The 11,432-nt window shown below is 34.8% G+C and overlaps 1 protein-coding gene and 1 pseudogene across 2 annotated transcripts in view; both read left to right on the top strand.

Annotated features, from left to right (window-relative positions):
* The window catches only part of SMIM14 (small integral membrane protein 14), a 64,527-nt gene that overhangs the window by 26,199 nt on the left and 26,896 nt on the right, over positions 1 to 11,432 (top strand). The window lies entirely within an intron of this gene.
* On the top strand, positions 228 to 2,036 carry LOC107196432 (annotated as a pseudogene).

The raw sequence follows: 11,432 nt of genomic DNA, 5'->3' as shown, positions 1-11,432 counted from the left end.
ATTCTGGCCTGGAAAATATAGGTCACATGTAAAAGAAAAGGACTTTTCAACAGCAAAACTGGAAGGCATTGGTACAATGACTTTAAATTTGGAAAGGAAATTATTACCAAGCTAGCATTCTATATCTAACCAGTCAAGTAGGAGGTCTTTAAATATTTGTCTTCAAGAATTTTATTTCCTGTCCTTTCTTAGATAAATTACTAAACAGTGAATTGTTTTTCATCAGAATGAAGGCATTAAAGAAAGAAGGCCAAGATCTGGAGTGTGAAAAGCAGGAGATCCAGGACATAAGAGAGGCAAAAGTAATTTCCAGGATAATGGTGAAAATTGATTCCAGGGTGATAGCTGTGCACCAGGACCACAGGATGGATAGCTGGTTTAGTTGGGAGGGTTTCACATGGCTGTAGGACAGACTTTTTCAGAAAGATGAATTAGTAGATACCTGGTGAGCATAGGCATTTTGTGGTCTAGATAACTGAAAACAAGTTTTGAAAAGTCAGAAAACTAAATAAATGAAGAAAACAAAAGAATGTTATCAAGTAAGGAAAGACAGAAATTAGTACAGAAAAGAAAAAGTAATTATAGTTTGCTACATAACTCAACTCTGAAGAGCATTTACATAGTCATAATGATGTTAAAACTTACTAAATGGAACTAAATAAATTTATGATATAACTATTATTATCTGGGAAGAGTACATGTAAGGTGGGGTCAGGAAAAGAGAATTAGGTCATTTTCTGTGGGTGAATCAATGGTTATAGCTTAACTGAAAAATCAAGGAGTATAAACAATGTATATTTATGTATAAAGACAAGAAAGTTAATACTAAAATAAACAGCTAAAATTTGAAAGTACTTACCTCTGTAGAGTGGGAAATGCGGAAGAGTTGAGGAACTGCTTTTTGGGGGAGCAAACTTATAGAAGTGTTTAAGTCTAAATTGTGTACATGAATAATGAAAATTAAAACAAAACAGAAAGCAGAAAACTTCCAATTTAGGGAGTACAAAAAGTAGGTGTGAATCTTTTAGATTGCTGAATCTGTTGTACATCTTTTTCTCTCTAAGCAATATAAGGTGATTGGCTGAGGCCTTTGCTATGCAGGGTAAAACTAGGATTACTGCTAAGACAAGTGAAAGATATTCATGGAGAGGACTCCTAGTTATGGACCAAGAGGACTCCTAGTTATGGACCAAGAGAGAAGCTAGGAAACCCCAAACCTCTATAGTGAATGTCAAGTAGGAAGAAAAAGAGAATGCTGGGGTGCAGCCTCCTGGTTGCAACCCCTTCCCCCTTCCTCCTCGAGAGGGAGCCTTGAGCACAAGCGCAGAGCCCACGGCAGGCCCAGTGTGCAGGATAGCCAGGGACGCTGAGGGCCCAGCGAAGCGGGCGCATCACCGCAGATCCAACACCTTTACTACTCCTGAAGGTCCAAAGCCCTATTCTAGATGTACAGACAGGGCAAGTGCAGTTGAAGAAGATGAAATGGGGACCAGAGTTAACAAATTTCAAGATGAAAGAGAAAACTTGTAAATGACTTTGAAGAAAGAGAAAATCATCATCAAGAAGTTCTGATTTGAAGGAGTCTACATCTGGATTTCCTGCTGACTTGAAGACAGAAGTAGATCAGCTATGAAAAGAATATCATCTCCTATAACATCTGTATTAAAGAAACCCCAAGACACCTTTGACAACCTGGCATTCATCCCAAGACAATCCCCTCCCCTCAACAAATTCAAGAAGTATAGTCAATGATTGTGGGATCGGCAGATCAAACTCTGTAAGATGGCTCTGCATTTTTGGGATCCTCCAGCTGAAGAAAGATGTGATTTTGAAAAAATACGTCCTGTAGACCTCAGGGAAATGGAGACCAAATCTACAGAAAGCAGTTCCAAGTCCCAGATCAGCTCTCAGGATAACTTCCCTATGTACTCTGGCACACCTACCAACATTACACACGTGGACTGCCAAGCAGAAGAGAGTATAATTTGGAAGCTTGTGTAACTGAACCCTTGAAAGATTTCTTTGCCATGAGCTAACTAGTGCATGTGGTGGCCACTGAAAGGAAGTTGCCTCTACCTGGCTAGGTGGAGGGCCAGCCAAGCATGCCTTGTGCATTTTTAACTGGGTGGGTTCTGTTAATAGTTTATTATCTTATGGCGAATTATTCTTGTCTTATTTTCCTAAGAAAGTTTTACATATAGCGAATTTTGCATGTTCTAAATCATAAATGGGGATAAATCCAGTGAAAATTGAACTTGAAGCAATCTTGCAACAAACTTAATTGCATAATCCCTACCACCCTCCAAGTTAACCTGACAAGCATCCTTTAACTGGTTTTCCACAAGTATTTTAGACATTAAGTTGCCACTTGTCAGATGTCTGGTTCAGGTTTAACTATGTTCTGGACCAGTCTAGCATCAGCTTTCTTTACTGATGTCTAAGTATGCTCAGATTTGGATACCTTTAATATCTTTATGTAAATTTAATTTTTGGCCTTTTGTCAATATGTCAAGGAGGCTTTTTCCCCTCAAACAGCACTAAATAGTCGAGGATATTAAATTGAGCTGTTAAATTAATAGATTTTATTTAAGTTATACAGTCTTAATTTGGTACTTGTAAATAGTGCTAGGTAGGCCTTGTACCAATAATACTCCAAGAGTTAATGTAGCAGAGGGAATCAGAAAGAACATTTTTTTTACATAATTTACCATGTAAAATTGCTGTTAATGATTATATATAGAGATTTTCTGTTCAAATATTCAATTGTAAACTTCTTGTTAGGATTGTTATGTTTCTCTTGCTTTTGTATGGAATGATATTGCAAAAATAAAAAATAAAAAACCTTAAGAAAAAATTTAATAAAATTAAATATATAAAAAGAAAGAATTCCTGGTCAAGGAATGAAATGTATTATAAAGCCTAGAATGACGCCATCCCTACTTTGAGCATTAGGAACTTCTGTAGCCTGCCTACATGCTTCCATGATAAGGGAAGCTGTTTTTATACCCTAACTGTTCACCAACCTAGTCCTTTATTAATAAATATGAATAGAAGATCAAGCAAAGTTGTTGGAAGAAAATGATTGGGTACAGCTACATTAGAAGACAAATTGAAATAGGTATGTCTAATATATGAAAGATCATTATGAATGTTATGGTTATAAATGCAGACTCACACAAGTATCTTGTGCTAGTCTTAAACACGAACAGCAATGCGATTTTCTGAAATGGTGAACTATTCTTGGTAAAGTTGTAAACAAAATGAAGGAAACCATCAGCAAAACAAAAGACAACCGACTGGGAGAAGATATTCGCTAATGATACATCTGATAAGGGGTTAAATATCCAAAATATATAAAGAACGTCTACAACTCAACAACAACAAAAAATCCAATTAAAAATGGGCAGAAGACCTAAACAGATACTTCTCCAAAGAGGAAATACAGATGGCTAATAGACATATGAAAAGATGCTCAAGGTCACTAACCATCAGAGAAATGCAAATTATAACCACAATGAGATATCACCTCACACCTGTTGGAATGGCTGTCATCAATAAATCAAAAAACAGCAAGTGTTGGCAAGGATGCGGATTAAAGAGAACCCTCATACACTGTTGGTGGGATTGCAAATTGGTACAGCCGCTATAGAAAACAGTTTGAAGGTTTCTCAAAAAATTAAATATGGATATATACCTTTTGACCTAGCAATAGCACTTCTGGGTATTTATCCAAAGAAAACCAAAACAATAATTAGTAAAGATCTATGCACCCCAGTATTCATGGCAGCACAATTTACAATAGCCAAGATATGGAAGCAACTTAAATGTCCATCAGCAGATGATTGGATAAAGAAATTGTGGTTCATATAATCAATGGAATATTACTCAGCCATTAAAAAAAAAATGAAATCCCACCATTTGCAAGGACATGAAAGGAGCTAGAGGTTCTTACGCTGAGTGAAATAAGTCAGACAAAGATAAATACCATATGATTTCACTTATATGCGGAATCTAAGGAATAAAAACAAACTAATAAAAAACAGACTCACAAATATAGTTGACAATTTGGTGACGGACAGAGGGGAGAGGTGTTGGGGGGCTAGGAGAATGGGGTGAAGGGTTAAAGAAGTAGCAATTAGTAGTTGATAGTTGGTCATCGGGATGGGGAGCACGGCAGAGGGAATGCAGTTAGCATTAATATGATGGCTAGGTAGAGGGCCAGGGGAGGGAGGGAGCAATTGGGGGGGATCATTTTATGAGCTATAGAGATGTCTAATCAATGTACTGTTACTTGAAACTAATTTAAATAAATGAATTTTAAAAAATGAAGTATAATCTTCCCTTAATTTAAATGCTAAAGTGCAGTTAGATTCCTTGATAATTCAGTATCAAGTAAAACCATTCAAAAAATACTTTTTTTTTTCTTTGAACTGAACTTAGATTACAAGCTCAGGTTTTTTACTTATGTGAATATGTGGCAGGACATGTGAAAGTCATGTGGGACTCTGGCCAGTAACAAAAATCTGCTTCTCACATATTCTGGATGCCATAGTACTGACATTTGAGAACCTTTGAATGGGAAGAAAATAGAGTTTAAAAAAAAAAAAAAAAGGAAACTGAAATTAGCTTATGAAGCAGGCAAGAAAAAAGAAGAGAAGCATAGTTAATAGAAAGTATAGAGTAAAATGTTATGGGTGACTAGGTTACATTCCCCTGTTAGAAGAGAGAGATTGGAGTTTTAAAATATTGTTAGAAGAGAGAGATTGGAGTTTTTAAATGCTGTTTACAAGGGAGACAAACACTGAAAACAAAATATCTTAGATAAATGATAAAGGAGTGGGGAAAAGCTCCCCCCCAAAGAATGTGATACTCTAAATCTCACACAAAATATAACTCAAAGCTAAAACAATTAAATGGAACACAGGAATTCTATTGACCAAAAAAAAAAAAAAAAAAAAAAAAAAAAAAAAAAAAAAAAAAAAGCATCAAAAAGATATAAATCTTTATGTCCTGAAACAGAATGCAAAAGCTATTAGAAATATAAGAGGCATGTTTCAGAAGGATATGAGAAATGTTAGTGTGAGTCATAGAGATACCTTTGCAGCTTAGAGGGTGTGTGTAGGTTAGTGTAATATATTTGTAAGCGCATAGAGGAATTTTGAAGAGATATACCTGAGACTCATACCAATGGTTATATTGAGGAGAGTTTAAAATGAGTCTAGGCACTATTTTAAGCCCACAGAAGCATCTGATGTAGATTTTCCTTTTACAAATGAGGAAACTTAGATACAGAAAGGTTAAGTCACTTTTCCCAGGTGTTGTAGCTGGTTAGAGAGTAGCAGAGGCACAGTCAACCCTGAGTTTAGCTCTAGGCCCTGTGATGTTTCTTTAGTACTTATGTTCTACTCCACTGCCTATTGTTCTCCTTCAGGTACCTCAAAAAGCACTTTACCTGAAATCAAGGGAGCGGTAGAGGGATAGGAGAAAGCAGGAGAGACTCCTCACAGTACTTTTACGTTTCAAAACTGAATGCATTAACTATTCAAGTAATGAAATTAAAACTTTTTAAGCATCTTCGAAGCTTATTAAAAGCAATATAGATTTATACAAAAATTTCTAATTACAGAGTTTTTTCACTGGAGAATAAAATTTTTTAAAATATGATTTGAAAATAAGATACTATATTCTATGATATTTAGCTTTTCAATAATTCCGAGACTTTCTTCAGTTTCTAAACTGGTAGATTTTTTTTTTCTCATCAGAATGTAAAACATATTTTATATATGTATGATATATAATTTGTATGTCTCCTAAAGGATTTATGGATACAAATAGCAGTTCAAACTCTACTATTGCCTCATCAGTACTTACATATGTTTTGATCGCTTAACTGCTAAGCTGTACCAGTACAAAGAATATAAATCTGATTATTTATTTTATTGTCTATCTACAATATGGACTTTAAAGGAAATGACTATATCTCTGACTATATTATTACAGGAGCATTTTTAAATGATACATTATAGGCAGTATTTAAGTTCATAGTTGATAAGACTGCAGAACAAAGAATGACCATTTTGAGGTGCTCATGACAAAGTTTTACTTCTCTTGCCATGTTGCCTTTCTATGATTTAATTACATCATTGCGTTATACAAGTGTTAGACTGTTCTTAATGCAATTGTATTTTTCCAGGTGCATGTATGTTTCTATTTGTCTTGAGAATGTTCAGAAACATTAAAAATGGAGGTATTATCTTGACATTACAGATATTTTTCTGTCTTAGTCTAATTCTAATTAGAACTTTAATGCTTTACTTGTTAAATACTGGCTAATAGGACTCAGAGAGGTGATTAGGAATATACAGTGAATTTCCTTCAATTAAAATCAGACATCTTTATCATGTTACATATAGTTCTGTGTTTTATTACTTGATTTAATATGGGAATATGCCCAGTGATAAATATGGAGTTTTAGTAATCTTATAGTAGAATACTACTATATATGTAGAAAAATTCCAACACGAAACGATAATCTAATTAATCTTAATTCTTCTAAGTTGTCTAGTATTCTTTTTGTGTATGTGCACGCCCTGTCTGAGGTTAGTATTCTTCAAAGAAAAAAAAGTGATATTTCCCTATAACATATCTAGTTTTGTTTTAAACCACTCATTTCCTTACAACCATAAAAACTGCCTGGAGAGAGACATTTATTGATTCCCATCGAATCCATTTGCAGAATTATTCTGGCATCACTTACTTCAGCTCCCTTGCTCCCTCCTTCTGTTCTGCTTAACCAGCTCTTTCTTGGTATATAGTTTCTTCTGTAATGATAGGAGTTCCAGAAAGAAAGAACAGATGAATTTAGAAATGTTAACTTGGATTAGGCTCTGTGTTTTTCCTGTTCTCTGTTGTAACCTAATATTTGGAATGCAGGTAATCCTTTTTTGTTTGTTGAGCTCTATATTTCAGCTAGGCACTGTAATCGAAACATCTATATCTTTAATTTACTTAAATTTGTTTCCATATAAAAGTACTCTAAGCATGTGATTTGGAAGGTCCTTGGTCAGATTCCTATTTATAGGCCTAAAGGCCCTGTAAATTGTGACTAATGTTTGCTATACTTAAATAAGTCACATTAAGACCTATTGGCTTTTTCCTGGAAGAAAAGTATATGTGCCAGAAATTTTTCTTGAGAACCCTTTCTATTCAACAAATATATCTACTACAATCTTTTCCTATTTATTTTAATTTTGTAAAATATTTATTGATGTAAATAACACATGAATATGTTCTTCTGAAAAAACAATTGATCAATACATTGAAAGTTAAGACTAAACTCCTCAGTCACTTCTCCAAATCTGGCTTATTCCCTACTTCTCTAGATGAATTTGGTGTGCATCTTCCCAGATCTTTCTAACAAATATATATTTAGATACTATAGTATATATGTATATATAGACATATGTATCTTCTCCAATTTAATAATATTTAGCATTTTCATGTTGCTACAAAGCCTTTTTTAATCATACGATCGACTTTTGGGCTTTATTTTAGTCAATAAAGGAAAATTTTTTGTATGTATTTCTTTCATATCTTAATTCTTCTTATTAACACTATTATCCAGGAACTAGAAGATGAGTTAGTCCTCCTATGATTAGTGGTACAGTTGATTTTACCAATTAGGGAGCAAGTTTGTTTTATTTAAAAGATAATATAACCATTGCATGTCCTCATGGCATAAAATTCAATCAATAGTAAGTGTAGAAAGGGAAAAGCAAAAATTCTTCTGTGTTCTCCAACTCCATGTTGCCACTTTACTGAATATGAACTATTAGCAGTTTCTTTTATGTTGTTCCAGTTTTTGTGGCTGTATACAAAATTATTCCAAAACTTAATGACATAAAACTACCGTTTATTAAGTTGACAAACTGTGTGTCTAGAAGTAATATGGAGCACAGTAGAGATGGCTTATCTGCTGCACAATGTTTGGATTCCTAGCTGGGAAACTCAGGCTCAGAGCAGGAAACATCTGGAGGCTTGCTCACTCACTGTCTGGCAGTTGATATTGTTGGGTGGCTGAAACCCTAACTAGTACTATTAACCAGAACACCTACATATGATCTTTTCATGTGGCTGCTTGGCTTTCTCACAGCATAGTGGCTTGGTTCCAAGGGCAAGCGTCCATCCCAAGAGAGGATGGAGGAGGGAGAGAACCAGGCAGCAGCCACATACTTTTTAGGAACTAGCCTAAAGAAGTCACATACATATAACACTTCTGCTAAACTCTTGGTTATAGCAGTCACGAGCCTGCTCTCATGTTCTAGAGAAAGGGAAAATACACTCCATCTCCTGATCAGGAGTGGCAGGATTCTGGAAGAGCACATGTGACTGGAAATACTGCTGTGGCTGTTTTTAGAAAATACAATCTGCCATGTACATCTTTCTAGAAATTGGTTTACATAGGAGAGATAATAGTTCATATATATTTGTGCATATGAACTATTTACTTTACATGTTAACAATGTCTTAGTTCAGGCAGCTAAAACAATACTACTGACTGGGTGGCTTATAAGCAGAAATTTATCACAGTTCTGGAGACTAGAAGTTCACAATCAGGGTGCATGGTTGGGTTCTGGTGGGAGCCGCCTTCTGGGTTGCAGAGAGCCATTTTTTCATATCCTTTCATAGGGGAGAGAGGGCAAGAGAGCATTCTTGGGCCTTTTTTATAAGAGCAAGAATCCCACTCATGAGGACTCCACTCATATAACCTATCACCTCTGAAAAGACCCACCTCCTAATACCATCACATTGGGAGTTAGGACTTCAACATAAGAATTTTGAGGAGACCCAAATTTATTTAGTCCAGAACAGCAAATTAAAGGTAGCATCATTTTTGGAATTTTGTCTCATGTGTGTGTGTCTTTGCCTTTTTTTTTAAATAACACATGTAATATGTGACTATCTGAATTATGAATACATAAAGTAATATAGAAATATAGGACAAAACGTCAAAGTCCCCCTTTCTCTTGTCCTTCCCTTCCCCCACTCACCCATCCCACCTCATGATCACTGTCGCTTGCTTGGCCAGTCAGAAATCTGTGCATTTATATATTATTATATGTAATCAAAATAGACTGTACCAGAAGGATATAGCATATAAATTGTACTGTTGTCTTGTTAGTAGCCATAAATTATGTGATAATTTTTGGTTCAATAAATGAAATTCAGATGGTATTTGGTAGGATTGGGGAAAGTACATGCATATCATTTGGGCAAAGTAGCCCAACCTGTTAGTATTAGACATATAAAAAGTATTTTCAAGATATTCAGACTTGCTTTTAACTTGATTATTTGAAGTTTTGAGGCTTAAATATACATGGATTATTGTCCTTCAAAATTATTTTTGTTAATATTGTAGGAAACTATGTGGAGATGCTACTTAGTCATTAAGAACTAAATGTAATCAGAAATATTAGGTTCTAGCTGGTCTCCCAGTTGAAACACTGGACTTCTGTAGTGGTGTGATTATATAGAAATACTTGAATTAAATGTGCTTTGTTTATCTTTTGTCATTTCTTTAAATTTCCCATCCTGTAATTTGGCAGTGTATACCAAAACTTAAAATGTACATACCTTTGTTATAGCAATTCTTCTCTTCCTTATCTTAATGAGATTAATGAAATAAGAGTGTATTTATAGGAACAGTCACCACATTGTTTTTCATATACAAATTTGGAAATGATGGAATTAAATGGAATACTGTGCAGCATTAAAAGTTATGTGAGCCGAGTTTGGCATTAAAAGATTTGTGACTAGGTGTTGAGTGTGGCAAAAAGATAGCAAAATAACACGAAGAATGTCCTATTTTGTAAAATTGTATGTACATACATATGTATTACAAAAATGTATATCTGGAGCACATTTAATCCAAATGTTAACAAAATGTTTACCATTATATTGGATGGGGTTTTTTCCATTTTGTTCACTGTTCTGTTCCTAACTACTAGAAACAGCAACATCAGAACGCAGGAAATATTTTTTTAATGGGACTTTATGTTTTTATTTTCCATGGTAGGCTCTACTATATCTTCTGATCCATAATGTAGACTCACTGTTGATATGGCTGTTTCCTAAACCCTAAATTGGAACCCATGACCTGACGTAGTTGACGTAGTTAGAATACTTTAAACTGGGCACACCTATTTCACATCTTCATTTTCAATAATAGCTTGCTCTTAAGCTGGCAAGGAATTGAGTTGTTGTAAATAAAGTTGATATATGTAATTCCTCCGAGGAATTGGGGAAAAATTGCCTCTTAAAATCTGAAAACCTTACTTTATTTAACAAAATGCATATAGAAGTTACTCATTTAAATATTTGTCAAATAAGTGAATACTTCTCTGTATTTATGGTTTTAAGGAAAGCTGCAGTAATCTTATGCTCAGAGATTTTCAAGCCAACCTTCTGTGAGGTGTGTGAGGTTTGGTCTTTGAGGACATTGACCAACGGTTTAGCCATTGATTTGAAATTACTTTTTTGTTGTTGGTTTTGATGTTTAGTTTTTAAAAAAAATAGTAGTGATAATTTCGAGCAGGCTTATTTGCACAGACAAGTAGGACTCCCCCCCACCCCCCTTTCCTGCATCTAGTGTGTCCTTTTGGGATTTGGTTTCTGTGTCCATAGAAGTAAAATGTTTCACATATGGATAACCACACAATAAATGTAACAATTTACTCAGACCTCCGGAGGCCAGGAATTCATTCTTCCTCATTTGTGATTCTTTTCTTTTTCTTTCTTTCTTTCTTTCTTTCTTTCTTTCTTTCTTTCTTTCTTTCTTTCTTTCTTTCTTTCTTTCTTTCTTTCTTTCTTTCTCTCTCTCTCTCTCTCTCTCTCTCTCTCTCTCTCTCTCTCTCTTTCTTTCTTTCTTTCGGTGGTGGTTGGGGGAGGGAGTTAAAATTTTAAATATTCAAAAAGAATCGCCTTTTTCCTCTTTTTTTCTATTATGAAGTATTTGCTATAAAGGAGCCAGTTGAATAAAAGTTGTGGGGCAAGCAAGAGCAACCCTGTAAGACACTGTAAACAAAAGTATAATAGTAAATGTTAGGTCTTTAGAGGCTACTCTTCTTCCAGCATACCTTACAATAAGTGCTGGTTATATCTAGAAAACACAATTTTGAATTAAAGTTACCAGGGAAAATCTGGGGATCCAGTCTCCTCCCCCATTGCCTCCCTCTGTGTGTGTGTGTGTGTGTGTGTGTGTGTGTGTGTGTGTGTGTCATGTGTTTTAATTCTGAGTGGAATTACAAGTCTTTTTCTACCTTCATATTCTAAAAGATAAACAGTAGAAATTATAATAATGAAGCAGCCTGCATAAAAACAAAAAAACCCCAAGGTAATTCAATTTAGGTTCTAGTTAGAAAGTGAAGAGACAA

This window comes from Pteropus alecto, unplaced genomic scaffold (assembly GCF_000325575.1).
Source record: "Pteropus alecto unplaced genomic scaffold, ASM32557v1 scaffold57, whole genome shotgun sequence".
Classification (NCBI taxonomy): Eukaryota; Metazoa; Chordata; class Mammalia; order Chiroptera; family Pteropodidae; genus Pteropus; species Pteropus alecto.
The sequence above is the reverse complement of the archived record's forward strand: the minus strand, read 5'-3'. Positions and strand labels throughout refer to the sequence as shown.